At 45.9% G+C, this 14,533-nt stretch overlaps 2 long non-coding RNA genes across 2 annotated transcripts; both read left to right on the top strand.

The window, feature by feature from the left end:
• The first annotated feature begins 395 nt into the window (after positions 1-395).
• Positions 396-1,441, top strand: LOC124673695. The gene is made up of 4 exons (XR_006992786.1): positions 396-510; positions 601-699; positions 811-894; positions 1,408-1,441. It is a non-coding gene; the product is annotated as an uncharacterized LOC124673695 (long non-coding RNA).
• A 3,437-nt stretch (positions 1,442-4,878) lies between these two features.
• Positions 4,879-5,376, top strand: LOC124674106. The gene is made up of 3 exons (XR_006992941.1): positions 4,879-4,993; positions 5,084-5,182; positions 5,293-5,376. It is a non-coding gene; the product is annotated as an uncharacterized LOC124674106 (long non-coding RNA).
• Positions 5,377-14,533: the final 9,157 nt, after the last annotated feature.

Genomic DNA, 14,533 nt, shown 5'->3' on the forward strand with positions numbered 1-14,533 from the left:
TCCCCGAGCTTCTTCAAAGCCACCTGGTCCTCCGCCTTGCGCTGCCCGTCGCCGGCCATGCTCGTCTTGGTGTTTTCTCGTCGAGCATCGGCATGTATCAACGATTCTAGGGTGAGCGTCATGCCGTTCCCGTCTTTTCCATGTTTCCCATCCATGTCCGACTCCGCGCACAGCTTCTGACCGTCGTCTTCCTCTTCTCCATGCACTCGACCGTGGACGGGCTCGAACCTCTGCCTGTTTTGCGTTCCGTCAAGATCTTCGACCGCGGCAGCGCTCGTCGCTGTTCCTCTGTTCGTCGGCGCGCGGCCATGCAGTGCGTCTTCGCACGCGACGCGCACCAGCGGCCGTCTCCGACCGCGCCTTCTGTCCACCACGTCAAGCACCACCAGCCCCGCGCCTGGTGCTCCACTTCTCTGGTTCAGTCGACGCGTCTCTCCGTCACCAGCGCGTGCTCGCGCGAGCGTTGCGCTCCATCTGCTCCCGCCCGTCTCCGTCAAAGCTGCACCGAAGGTCCGACCTGCCTGGCCTCTTTTGCATCGATCGCTTGTTTGCTACTTGCACGAGACCAAAGTCTGAACCTTCTTACTCCTTTTTCTTTAGTCTGCAGCGTTGCATGCTGACGTTCCCAGCGTCTCCGGCCTCCGATCTCGTCGTCCTCGTATTCGTTTCAGTGAGTCCCAAACTGATCAACAATCAAAGGTACTACCTGAGTGGTATGCACCTGCATTAGACGCCTAAGACCAGGAGTTCAAATCCCAAGTCATGCAAAGCCTTTTTTATATAATCTCTTCTTTGTTTGTCTGCTGATAGCCGGGATCAGTCCGTCAGTCTCTGCAGCCCCAGCACAGCAGCATTTTGCTCCTTGTCAGCGCCTAGTCGCCCCTGGCCCCGCAGGTCAGTGGCTGTGACTAGCTCCTCTTGTGTTACAAAATTTCTGCACGATCTCTGTTTTCTAAAAATTGCAGGATTAGTGTAATTCTTGCAAAATTAATATCTTTTAATCTGTAACTTCAAATGCAAAGTGTTCTATATAAAAATTGATCAGAAAAATATGATGAACATGATTATGCCATTCATGCTTGCTGTTGCCTCATGCATCATATAAATTCGTGATAGTTTGCATTATCACCTAATATGGAACATATGGAATATGTGGGATATTATATATATGTTGTCCCGGTTCCATTTAACTTTGTTGTAGCTCACCCCTGCTATGTTTGCCATGCTAATCATCACTTAACTTTGTCGGTAGATATGCAACGCCAACCCTAATTGATTGTCCGGGGTTCCGACTCCGATTAATATGGATAAGTAGCACCGCATCATCCTTGCCATGTCATGCATATCATCTTGAGCATGCTGGTTCTTTATCCGTAGTAGTAAGATTGCATACGTTGTGTGTTCCAGCATTTGCTTCTTCCCGGATAGGATCACGAAGTGGTGATGTGAGGTACGACGAGTGCTCCGACAAGTTCTTCTGCAGCTTTTCACAGGCGAGCCCACCCCTTCACCTATTTTACATTTTACATGCTCTTTTGATCTATTGCTACCCTTATGTTGCGATTCTGTCGTGTCACGTGTCCTATCCACCTGTTACCTATATGTCCGAGATACACCTCCTCGCCCTACCTTTTGTTTGTTGTTTGCCAGCTTTGCGAGTCGTAGGCGAGTTTAGGGTTTTGGTGATATCTCGAAATGTTTGGGATATCTTGTTGGGAGGTTATCACATGCTATATCTTTTGTTGGAGATAATCACATTTTACTTTATTGTTAACAACTAAAATTGTAAGCAGAGGCATCTGTGAGCCCCTTTGCGAAAGCATCGGAACTTTGACTCGCTAATGTCCCCTAGGACCCGAGTTCTTGTTATCTGTTCCGAGATTGAGCGCTCTACCCGTACGTGGGGACGTTTATTGGGACCCCCTCACCCATTACCTTTTCTCAAGTCGGTTGAAAAGGGGCCACAACCTTGGTTTTATTTGCCTATGCCATGTATGCCATGCTTTACTTACTCGTTGCCTTCGGGTGTTTACTTCCTGTTGCCTTCGGGTGTTTATATTCTGCATCGTACCCCGCGGAACGTTTAGCGAAGCGTGTGGTTTGCACGCCTAGCCGTTAACGCAAACCCCGAGTCCGCTTCGGAGTACGGCCGGACTTCGTTACGGGTAGCTTAGTCGGGTGGCCCCCTAGACTTTCTTGTTGAACCGGGAACGGTCTTGTTGTGAGACATCCACCTGTCGTAAGTGGGTCGAGCATGCGTATGGTTACATTTGGGCAACCCCTGCAGGGTGTACATCTTATCGATAAGCCGTGTCCGCGGTTATGGACGACTTGGAATTGTATGGCTTGATCATAGAACAACTTACACTATTATCCTGTTGTTAATAATCTGATAATAACTTGCGTAGTAATTTAGCATTACTACAACCGACACCTAATAAAACTTGTCCACCGTTGAGTGCCTTTTACATTGCCTCTTCGCAATTGTTGAAGGGGATATGTGTAATCGGCTGGGTTATGTTTGTGTAGTATTTATCTCGTTACCTTGTGCGCTCTCTTATCTTCTCCGAGTAGACGGATGTTGTAGCGTGTCTCTATTGGATAGTAGCTTTGCTGCCGCTAAACTCCACATATAGCCGGGTGAAGTTTATACCGCCCACCGCCGAGCATAGCTGGTCTTGTCTCGCAAGTACGTGCCAATGGTACTTACCCTCGCCTTCCTTTCTTTTTGTCTCCTCCCCTTCCGTCGGCAACCGATGGCCCGACTTTGACAGTACGAGATGACGACGTTAGCAAGGTTACCCTTCCGGCTTGGCCTCAGGCGGGGTTATGGACGCCATCTGGTTATCTTCAGGACTCTTAGTCCAATTTGTATCTTGTCCGTACTCGGACGTATTCGATCTTCTGTATGATTTGGATCTTTGTATTGTATATTCGTATCTTGACTCGTTGGAGTCGTTGTTGTAATATATGTATCTTGTGGGCTCTATTGTAATCCTGTTGTAATGTTACCGCTCGTGTTAATTCCTCTGGCATCACGTGTGTGATTTGTCGCGCACGTCGTGTCGGAGGGCGTCTCGAAATCGATATCTTGCGGATTTCGGCGGGTTCGCCGGGATCCTCAAGGTACCGGTTCCGGGCGTCACAAGTTGGTATCGTAGCCTCGGGTTGACTGCGTACCCCACTAGTCCAGCTCTGTAGGATAACTTTGCCAACGGACGTTGTGTCTAGTGCCAAAACTATTTTCACGAAAATTCGTTGGATAGTTCGATTAGCTCGATTTTTCTCCTTACCTAAATTCTTTCTTCTCTTACCTATGCGAGTTTTGAGTCTTCTCTCTTACCTGAGTTTTGCTGAGTCTTAGGTTCCGACGTGGGTTGGACGATCTTTGCCCCTCACCTATTAGGTCCGATCTTCGGAGGATCTCAACAGAACTACATCAGCAACAGCGGAACAACGACTTCTTGTTAGTGGTGTCGCCGATCTATGTGGAGCAAGAACTCTTGTTAGTGGTGTCGAGGAGATCGACACGTCGCCTGAAGACCCGATAGTTCACCTCTCTCCCCCGTACCTGGACGTGGGATCTCGGGGCGCGATCCCTTGTTAGTGGTGTCGATTGTAACGGCCCGGGTAGCACCACACTAGATTTCTTTGTTGTTTTTCTTTTGTGTATCATCATGGCATATGCATCATATCATCCATGGTTTCACAAAATAAAATAAAACTATTTTATAACCCTAGATATTTTTATTTCCCTCTCATATGGGTTATATAATAAAACCTCTCTCTCCTTTTCATTTAACAAAACCCTAAAAAACTAATTTTTGTGGAAAGTTTTCAAATTATTTTCAAATCCAGTTTAAATATTTTTGACAGATGCTCACTTCTTTTCTCTATCGTTCACTCCTTTCTTTCTCCCATTTCTTGCTTTCACATCTACCCAAGTATTCTCAAGAAATATGTTTCACAGAGAGAGGGAGCCATCCCGTTTCAGCCCACCTAGTCTTTTGCTCTTTTCCACCGTGCAGCCCTTGTGATCCAACAATAACCAGCATCCACCGATCGTTCATGTTCCCACCAAGCCTTTTTCCTCTTTTCTCTCCACCGTAACCGCCCAACTCCAGCCCAGCCCAGCTACAGCGAACACTGCCTGGCATCTTCTTCTTCCTTTGTACGGACGCAATCGGAGCGGTGCCACGTCGAGCACCTGATCGATGGGACGGCCACCATGCAGCGCCATCCTCCTTATAACCGAACTGCAGACCAGACCAAACCCTACCCTACTGCTGTTTCTCCCTCCTTGCCGCCGCCACCCCTCTCTTCTTCTTGTCGTTCGCTCTTCTCCTCCTGCGTTCCAAGAGAAAACAGCAGCCGCTGCTTCCTTCCGTCGCCTGCGCGCTCGCCAAGCTCGCGCCGCCGCGCCGCTGCCTCAGGTTCCTCCCTGCCGTCGACGCGGACGTTCACCACCGCAAAGCAGCTCGCGTCCCCGAGCTTCTTCAAAGCCACCTGGTCCTCCGCCTTGCGCTGCCCGTCGCCGGCCATGCTCGTCTTGGTGTTTTCTCGTCGAGCATCGGCATGTATCAACGATTCTAGGGTGAGCGTCATGCCGTTCCCGTCTTTTCCATGTTTCCCATCCATGTCCGACTCCGCGCACAGCTTCTGACCGTCGTCTTCCTCTTCTCCATGCACTCGACCGTGGACGGGCTCGAACCTCTGCCTGTTTTGCGTTCCGTCAAGATCTTCGACCGCGGCAGCGCTCGTCGCTGTTCCTCTGTTCGTCGGCGCGCGGCCATGCAGTGCGTCTTCGCACGCGACGCGCACCAGCGGCCGTCTCCGACCGCGCCTTCTGTCCACCACGTCAAGCACCACCAGCCCCGCGCCTGGTGCTCCACTTCTCTGGTTCAGTCGACGCGTCTCTCCGTCACCAGCGCGTGCTCGCGCGAGCGTTGCGCTCCATCTGCTCCCGCCCGTCTCCGTCAAAGCTGCACCGAAGGTCCGACCTGCCTGGCCTCTTTTGCATCGATCGCTTGTTTGCTACTTGCACGAGACCAAAGTCTGAACCTTCTTACTCCTTTTTCTTTAGTCTGCAGCGTTGCATGCTGACGTTCCCAGCGTCTCCGGCCTCCGATCTCGTCGTCCTCGTATTCGTTTCAGTGAGTCCCAAACTGATCAACAATCAAAGGTACTACCTGAGTGGTATGCACCTGCATTAGACGCCTAAGACCAGGAGTTCAAATCCCAAGTCATGCAAAGCCTTTTTATATAATCTCTTCTTTGTTTGTCTGCTGATAGCCGGGATCAGTCCGTCAGTCTCTGCAGCCCCAGCACAGCAGCATTTTGCTCCTTGTCAGCGCCTAGTCGCCCCTGGCCCCGCAGGTCAGTGGCTGTGACTAGCTCCTCTTGTGTTACAAAATTTCTGCACGATCTCTGTTTTCTAAAAATTGCAGGATTAGTGTAATTCTTGCAAAATTAATATCTTTTAATCTGTAACTTCAAATGCAAAGTGTTCTATATAAAAATTGATCAGAAAAATATGATGAACATGATTATGCCATTCATGCTTGCTGTTGCCTCATGCATCATATAAATTCGTGATAGTTTGCATTATCACCTAATATGGAACATATGGAATATGTGGGATATTATATATATGTTGTCCCGGTTCCATTTAACTTTGTTGTAGCTCACCCCTGCTATGTTTGCCATGCTAATCATCACTTAACTTTGTCGGTAGATATGCAACGCCAACCCTAATTGATTGTCCGGGTTCCGACTCCGATTAATATGGATAAGTAGCACCGCATCATCCTTGCCATGTCATGCATATCATCTTGAGCATGCTCGGTTCTTTATCCGTAGTAGTAAGATTGCATACGTTGTGTGTTCCGACATTTGCTTCTTCCTGGATAGGATCACGAAGTGGTGATGTGAGGTACGACGAGTGCTCCGACAAGTTCTTCTCGCACTTTTCACGAGCGAGCCCACCCCTTCACCTATTTTACATTTTACATGCTCTTTTGATCTATTGCTACCCTTATGTTGCGATTCTGTCGTGTCACGTGTCCTATCCACTGTTACCTATATGTCCGAGATACACCTCCTCGCCCTACCTTTTGTTTGTTGTTTGCCAGCTTTGCGAGTCGTAGGCGAGTTTAGGGTTTTGGTGATATCTCGAAATGTTTGGGATATCTTGTTGGGAGGTTATCACATGCTATATCTTTTGTTGGAGATAATCACATTTTACTTTATTGTTAACAACTAAAATTGTAAGCGAGAGGCATCCGTGAGCCCCTTTGCGAAAGCATCGGAACTTTGACTCGCTAATGTCCCCTAGGACCCGAGTTCTTGTTATCCGTTCCGAGATTGAGCGCTCTACCCGTACGTGGGGACGTTTATTGGGACCCCCTCACCCATTACCTTTTCTCAAGTCGGCTTGAAAAGGGGGCCACAACCTTGGTTTTATTTGCCTATGCCATGTATGCCATGCTTTACTTACTCGTTGCCTTCGGGTGTTTACTTCCTGTTGCCTTCGGGTGTTTATATTCTCGTATCGTACCCCGCGGAACGTTTAGCGAAGCGTGTGGTTTGCACGCCTAGCCGTTAACGCAAACCCCGAGTCCGCTTCGGAGTACGGCCGGACTTCGTTACGGGTAGCTTAGTCGGGTGGCCCCCCTAGACTTTCTTGTTGAACCGGGAACGGTCTTGTTGTGAGACATCCACCCGTCGTAAGTGGGTCGAGCATGCGTATGGTTACATTTGGGCAACCCCCGCAGGGTGTACATCTTATCGATAAGCCGTGTCCGCGGTTATGGACGACTTGGAATTGTATGGCTTGATCATAGAACAACTTACACTATTATCCCGTTGTTAATAATCCGATAATAACTTGCGTAGTAATTTAGCATTACTACAACCGACACCTAATAAAACTTGTCCACCGTTGAGTGCCTTTTACATTGCCTCTTCGCAATTGTTGAAGGGGATATGTGTAATCGAGTCGGGTTATGTTTGTGTAGTATTTATCCGTTACCTTGTGCGCTCTCTTATCTTCTCCGAGTAGACGGATGTTGTAGCGTGTCTCTATTGGATAGTAGCTTTGCTGCCGCTAAACTCCACATATAGCCGGGTGAAGTTTATACCGCCCACCGCCGAGCATAGCCGGTCTTGTCTCGCAAGTACGTGCCAATGGTACTTACCCTCGCCTTCCTTTCTTTTTGTCTCCTCCCCTTCCGTCGGCAACCGATGGCCCGACTTTGACAGTACGAGATGACGACGTTAGCAAGGTTACCCTTCCGGCTTGGCTCAGGCGGGGTTATGGACGCCATCGGTTATCTTCGGGACTCTTAGTCCAATTTGTATCTTGTCCGTACTCGGACGTATTCGATCTTCTCGTATGATTTGGATCTTTGTATTGTATATTCGTATCTTGACTCGTTGGAGTCGTTGTTGTAATATATGTATCTTGTGGGCTCTATTGTAATCCTGTTGTAATGTTACCGCTCGTGTTAATTCCTCTGGCATCACGTGTGTGATTTGTCGCGCACGTCGTGTCGGAGGGCGTCTCAGAATCGATATCTTGCGGATTTCGGCGGGTTCGCTGGGATCCTCAAGGTACCGGTTCCGGGGCGTCACATGCACTAACCCTCTAATGTGTTTGTTTCGAGTTTGGTGTGGAGGAAGTTTTCAAGGGTCAAGAGAGGAGAATGATACAATATGATCAAGAAGAGTGAAAAGTCTAAGCTTGGGGATGCCCCCGTGGTTCATCCCTGCATATTTCAAGAAGACTCAAGCATCTAAGCTTGGGGATGCCCAAGGCATCCCCTTCTTCATCGACAACTTATCGAGTCACCTCTAGTGAAACTATATTTTTATTCAGTCACATCTTATGTGCTTTACTTGGAGCGTCTATTTGTTTTTGTTTTTGTTTTTGTTTGAATAAAATAGGATCCTAGCATTCTTTGTATGGGAGAGAGACACGCTCCGCTGTTGCATATGAACACATGTGTTCTTAGTGCTACTTTTAATGTTCATGGCGAAGGTTGAAAACTGCTTCGTTCATTGTTATATGGTTGGAAACGGAAAATGCTTCATGTGGTAATTGGTATAATGTCTTGAATAATTTGATACTTGGCAATTGTTATGCTCATATAGATCATGTTTAAGCTCTTGCATCATGTACTTTGCACCTATTAATGAAGAACTACATAGAGCTTGTTAAAATTTAGTTTGCATGATTGGTCTCTCTAAGTCTAGATATTTTCTGGTTAAGGTGTTTGAACAACAAGGAAGACGGTGTAGAGTCTTATAAGGCTTGCAATATGTCCTTATGTAAGTTTTGCTGTACCGGTTTATACTTGAGTTTGCTTCAAACAACCTTGCTAGCCAAAGCCTTGTACTGAGAGGAATACTTCTCGTGCATCCAAATCCTTGAGCCAAAAACTATGTCATTTGTGTCCACCATACCTACCTACTACATGGTATTTCTCTGCCATTCCAAAGTACATTACTTGGGTGCTACCTTTAAAATTTCATTCCTTGTCTTTGCAATATATAGCTCATGGGAAAATAGCCTTAAAAACTATTGTGGTATTGAATATGTTGCTTATGTATTTTATTTCTTATAAGTTGCTTGTTGAGCGGTAACCATGTTTCTGGGGACGCCATCAACTATTACACCTTTGTTGGATATCATGTGAGTTGCTATGCATGTTCGTCTTGTCTGAAGTAAGGGCGATTTTCATGATCAAATGGTTTGAGTATGCATATTGTTAGAGAAGAACATTGGGCCGCTAACTAAAGCCATGAATCAAGGTGGAAGTTTCGGCTTTGGACACAAATCCTCAATCTCTTATGAGAATATTATTCGTTGTTGAATGCTTAAGCATTAAAAGAGGAGTCCATTATCTGTTGTCTATGTTGTCCCTGTATGGATGTCTAAGTTGAGAATAATCAAAAGCGAGAAATCCAATGCAAACTTTCTCCTTAGACCTCTCGTACGAGCGGCATAGAGGTACCCCTTTGTGACACTTGGTTGAAACATATGTTATGCAATGATAATCCGTGTTAATCCAAGCTAATTAGGACAAGGTGCGAGCACTATTGGTATTCTATGCATGAGGCTTGCAACTTATAGGATGTCTTATACATAACACATATGAATTATTACTACCGTTGACAAAATTGTTTCTATGTTTTCAAAATGAAAAGCTCTAGCACAAAAATAGTAATCCATGCTTCCTCTCTGCGAAGGGCCATTCTTCTACTTTATGTTGAGTCAGTTTACCTACTTCTTTCTATCTTAGAAGCAAACACTTGTGTCAACTGTGTGCATTGATTCTTACATGTTTACTTATTGCACTTGTTATATTGCTTTATGTTGACAAGTATCCATGAGATATACATGTTGAAGTTGAAAGCAACCGCTGAAACTTATATCTTCCTTTGTGTTGCTTCAAAGCTTTCTACTAAGAATTTATTGCTTTATGAGTTAATTCTTATGCAAGTCTTATTGATGCTTGTCTTGAAAGTGCTATTCATGAAAAGTCTTTGCTATATGATTCAGTTGTTTAATCATTGTCTTTACCATTGCTTCGAATCGCTGCATTCATCTCATATGTTTTACAATAGTATTGATCAAGATTATGATAGCATGTCACTTCGTAAATTATCCTTGTTATCGTTTACCTACTCGAGGGCGAGTAGGAACTAAGCTTGGGGATGCTTGATACGTCTCAAACGTATCCATAATTTCTTATGTTCCATGCTACTTTTATGATGATACTCACATGTTTTATACACACTTTATGTCATTATTATGCATTTTCCGGCACTAACCGATTGACGAGATGCCGAAGAGCCGATTGTTGTTTTCTGCTGTTTTTGGTTTCAGAAATCCTACAAAGGAAATATTCTCGGAATTGGACGAAATCAACGCCCAGGGTCTTATTTTTCCACGAAGCTTCCAGAATACCGAAGGGGATACGAAGTGGGGCTCGCGCCGCCCTATGGTGTGGGTCCCTCGCGCCGCCTCCAACCCAACCCTTCCGCCTACTTAAAGCCTTCGTCACGAAACCCCCTGTACCGAGAGCCACGATACGGAAAACCTTCCAGAGACGCAGTCGCCGCCAATCCCATCTCGGGGGATTCAGGAGATCGCCTCCGGCACCCTGCCGGAGAGGGGAATCATCTCCCGGAGGACTCTTCATCGCCATGATCGCCTCCGGATTGATGTGTGAGTAGTTCACCCCTGGACTATGGGTCCATAGCAGTAGCTAGATGGTTGTCTTCTCCTCATTGTGCTATCATGTTAGATCTTGTGAGCTGCCTATCATGATCGAGATCATCTATTTGTAATGCTACATGTTGTGTTTGTTGGGATCCGATGAATATGGAATACTATGTCAAGTTGATTATCAATCTATCATATATGTTGTTTATGTTCTTGCATGCTCTCCGTTGCTAGTAGAGGCTCTGGCCAAGTTGATACTTGTAACTCCAAGAGGGAGTATTTATGCTCGATAGTGGGTTCATGCCTCCATTGAATCTGGGACAGTGACCGAAAGTTCTAAGGTTGTGGATGTGCTGTTGCCACTAGTGATAAAACATCAATTCTTTGTCTAAGGATATTTGTGTTGATTACATTACGCACCATACTTAATGCAATTGTCTGTTGTTTGCAACTTAATACTGGAAGGGGTGTGGATGCTAACTCGAAGGTGGACTTTTAGGCATAGATGCATGCTCGGATAGCGGTCTATGTACTTTGTCGTAATGCCTCGATTAAATATCATAGTAGTCATCGTTATATGTATGTGCATTGTTATGCCCTCTCTATTTGTCAATTGCCAAACTGTAATTTGTTCACCCAACATGCTATTTATCTTATGGGAGAGACACCACTAGTGAACTGTGGACCCCGGTCCATTCTTTTACATCTGAAATACAATCTATCGCAATACTTGTTCTTTACTGTTCTTCGCAAACAAACATCATTTTCCACACCATACGGTTAATACTTTGTTTACAGCAAGCCGGTGAGATTGACAACCTCACTGTTTCGTTGGGGCAAAGTACTTTGATTGTGTTGTGCAGGTTCCACGTTGGCGCCGGAATCCCTGGTGTTGCGCCGCACTACACTCCGTCACCAACAACCTTCACGTGTTCCTTGACTCCTACTGGTTCGATAACCTTGGTTTCATACTGAGGGAAAACTTTCTGCTGTACGCATCACACCTTCCACTTGGGGTTCCCAACGGACGTGTGTTAACTGCACGCATCACCCGGCCTTTAAAAGATGTCCAGTCTGCCCGCACCTAGCCTACATCCAATCGACACCGACATCGCCATGGGAAAGGGTTGGCCGTTCCTCAAGATAAAGCATGATGACGAGGTCGGGTCCTCTCGTGCCAAGAAGAAGAAAACCCCTAGAATGTGCCAGTGGAACTCGCCCAACGATTGTTCGAGCAGAACCGGCCGGTCCGTCGGTGAGATGCGGGCACGCCGAGCGGTGGCTGGTACCTCAACCACCACCGTGTCCCGATGCCGACAAGGGACGGAAACGACAGTACGAGATCCACCACCATAGATTCATCCTCTCGCCAGATCTACGCAATGATCTGTCCTTCACCCTTGACTCGTACAACGGGTCCACCTTCGGGAGGTGGGAGTTCGACCCGCGCCACTGCGTGGGTTACCTTAGTGATGCAGAAGGTCCACCTTCTTCATCCTAGAGCACCGCGCCCGCTTCAACGACAAGGAGGAGGAGGAGGAGGACGCAGACAAGGAGGGAGAGGACGCCGAAGAAGAGATGGATGACTAACTCCAACCGCCGAACCTCACGGAGGTCGAGGTCATGGAGATGACCATTGCCAACGGCGAGCTCGACAACCTCTGTCAATGGGATGGCCTCACTGTCCAACTGCGGGCATCCGCGCTGGCCCAAGGGAGGCCACCGACCCCTCCGACGCCTGCTCCCGCTCCAGCATCGCCTCTGGCCGCACCATCCCCGCCTCCGGCGCCTCAGCAGCCTATGCATTGGCCGTGGCATTGGGCACCTCTAGTCTTCATCGACCTCGCCATCAACGACGACGAGGACAACTAGGAAGCCATGGCGGGTGCCATTGTTAGCTAGGGCTATTTTCTTGCTTTTCTTTACTATTTCGGCACTATGTAAATGCTTATATTATAAAATGAAAAAAACAATTTAACATTAAAATGCATCGGCTGTTGGGGGCACCCCTGACGCAAAAGGTCAATCGCGGCAAGGATTCCAATTCGACGTTTGCGGCCTGACCCAACGAGACGCAGGCGGTCACTTTTGGTAACCAGAATGCGTCAGGCTACTGGAGATGCCCTAAGTTCGGTTGGTTTTCTTCTCGTGATCACATGCACCAGTGTGTCTATGGTAGAAAATGCTTCAAAAATTGATGAAATGAAGAGAATTATTCATTGAAGGACAATAAGCACGAATTTTTGCGCATGCACTCTCTTTTCGAGTTCTTTTAGTGTATTTTCAAAATGAAACTTCGTAATTTCCTGTCCCAAAATATAGCATACCAAAACATCCTATATTTTAGGACAGATGTAGTATTACTTAACTTTCAACAAGGAATCAGATTTATGTTGTCTTCAATGCTTCTTTGGTGTAGATAAGATCTTTACAGCTAAATTCCACATTGTTATGTTTAAATAATTTTCTATGTCCAAAGATTCCGTCCGATTATTTGTACATCAACCATGTGGCAATTTTTTACAAACTAGATTAGATAACCTCGTCAGAATTTTTTTATCCAAAGTAAAAGAGTCGGATCTTTTCATTTGAAATAAAAGAGTTACGATATTTAAATTGGTGAAAAGAGAGTCGTGCCTATTTTATCTGAAACACACCTACGTGCGATCTAGTTTGGAAGCATCTTAAATACGGAACCGATGTTGAAATGGAATATGAATAGGTCAAACAGTTTAGACTATGTAACAATTTGTTTCTCCTTTCAATGTGACAACGTCATCTTGTTGTATTTTCCAATCTGGTCTCAGGAGTTCAAATTGATGCCTATGTGTATACCTATCATATATTATTTTTCATGTTATCCTTAGCATACTATTTTTTGTTGCGTGGATACTAGAAATAGGCAGGTACAGACCGCCGTGCGTATAAGTTAGGAAGTTATCATTTCCATCACTTAATGTTCAATGAAGTTATCATTTCCTTCACTTAAAGTTCAATGAATTTAGTGACTTGTTCCTCGAGAGTTGCTTTGCTCACCTCGATGCTTAAAGTCATGCTTCTTCTATGTTGTTCATTTTCATTTGCTACTCCTCTATAATTCCAAAGACAGGAGATGCCAATTATATGCAATTTCTATGTCAATGTCCCACGATAGAAGATGCCCCTTGCTTCAAATTCTTTTTCCATGCGTTCCTTGTCATCCTCTCCTCCGAGATGTCATCACAAGATGGTCCTCCTCTAGCCATGGACCCTTAGCTGAAGATCAAATCAAAGCCCCTCGCGTTGTCAAGCTCGAGGATAACAGGGTTAGTAGATTCCTTTTTCACACCTGCTCACCTCCCATCGAAGGAAAAAAAATCCACGCCTCTTCCTAAGAGTAAGAGAGTGTTAGGAAAGTACTATTGATTACTGCTTTCTCCAGACCGCCAGAAAAAACATGAAAAAAGCTCAAATTTGGCCTCACCAGATCTAGTAACCGCACAACGAGCAAGACTCGTAGTGGTTGATCCCCTAGCCTTGAGGTCAGCATCCGAATGTTTGTTCTAAAGGGTTAGCTATTTTGTGGATTGTTATTTTTTACGTCAGTTGTTTTAATATGTTATTTTTGGTTTGTTGCATGCACATGGACAGCATGTTGCAATTGGTGTGGGTATATGCTCCAAATGATGTATTCATGATGCAATTGTTGATTTTGCATTGTTGCAAATTTAGGCGTCTTTGATGCATATGTTGCAATATTTTTCTAAACAAATGTATGCTACCAATATATTTGTTGTATACACAAATAGTTACGGCATGCATATGTTTGAAATGCTACAATGTTACTGCACGTTTTTTTGAACATATCCGAGAAAAATACTTTGTGCACATGCGATTTTCTTTTGTAACAATCACACATACTACAAGGGGGACTAAAATCAGATCAGATGACCAGTGAGGCAGCCGATCGGATGCTTTGTCCGCCCTACAAACAACTACCGCGGGCCTAATCTAAATGTGTACTGACCCGAGATTTGCTTAAAAGATTCTGTTCAAGGTTTGTATCAACCAAAAGGTGGACCTTCGCAGCCACAGCGTAAGAGGCCGCTTACCCGCCAAGCACGGGCTGATGGGATGGGTTCCTAATGCGGTGCCTTTTCTGGAATATCAGGGGGTTCGGCCGACGGGGCGCCGTACTCTCCTCAAAGACTACCTCCGCACCCACCACATCGATGTGGTGTGCCTACAAGAAACGGTGAAACAAGACTTCACTGACCAGGAGCTTAGGAGCTTAGAGATTGGGGAAAAGTTTATTTGGTGCTGGCT

This window comes from Lolium rigidum, chromosome 7 (genome assembly GCF_022539505.1).
Source record: "Lolium rigidum isolate FL_2022 chromosome 7, APGP_CSIRO_Lrig_0.1, whole genome shotgun sequence".
NCBI lineage: Eukaryota > Viridiplantae > Streptophyta > Magnoliopsida > Poales > Poaceae > Lolium > Lolium rigidum.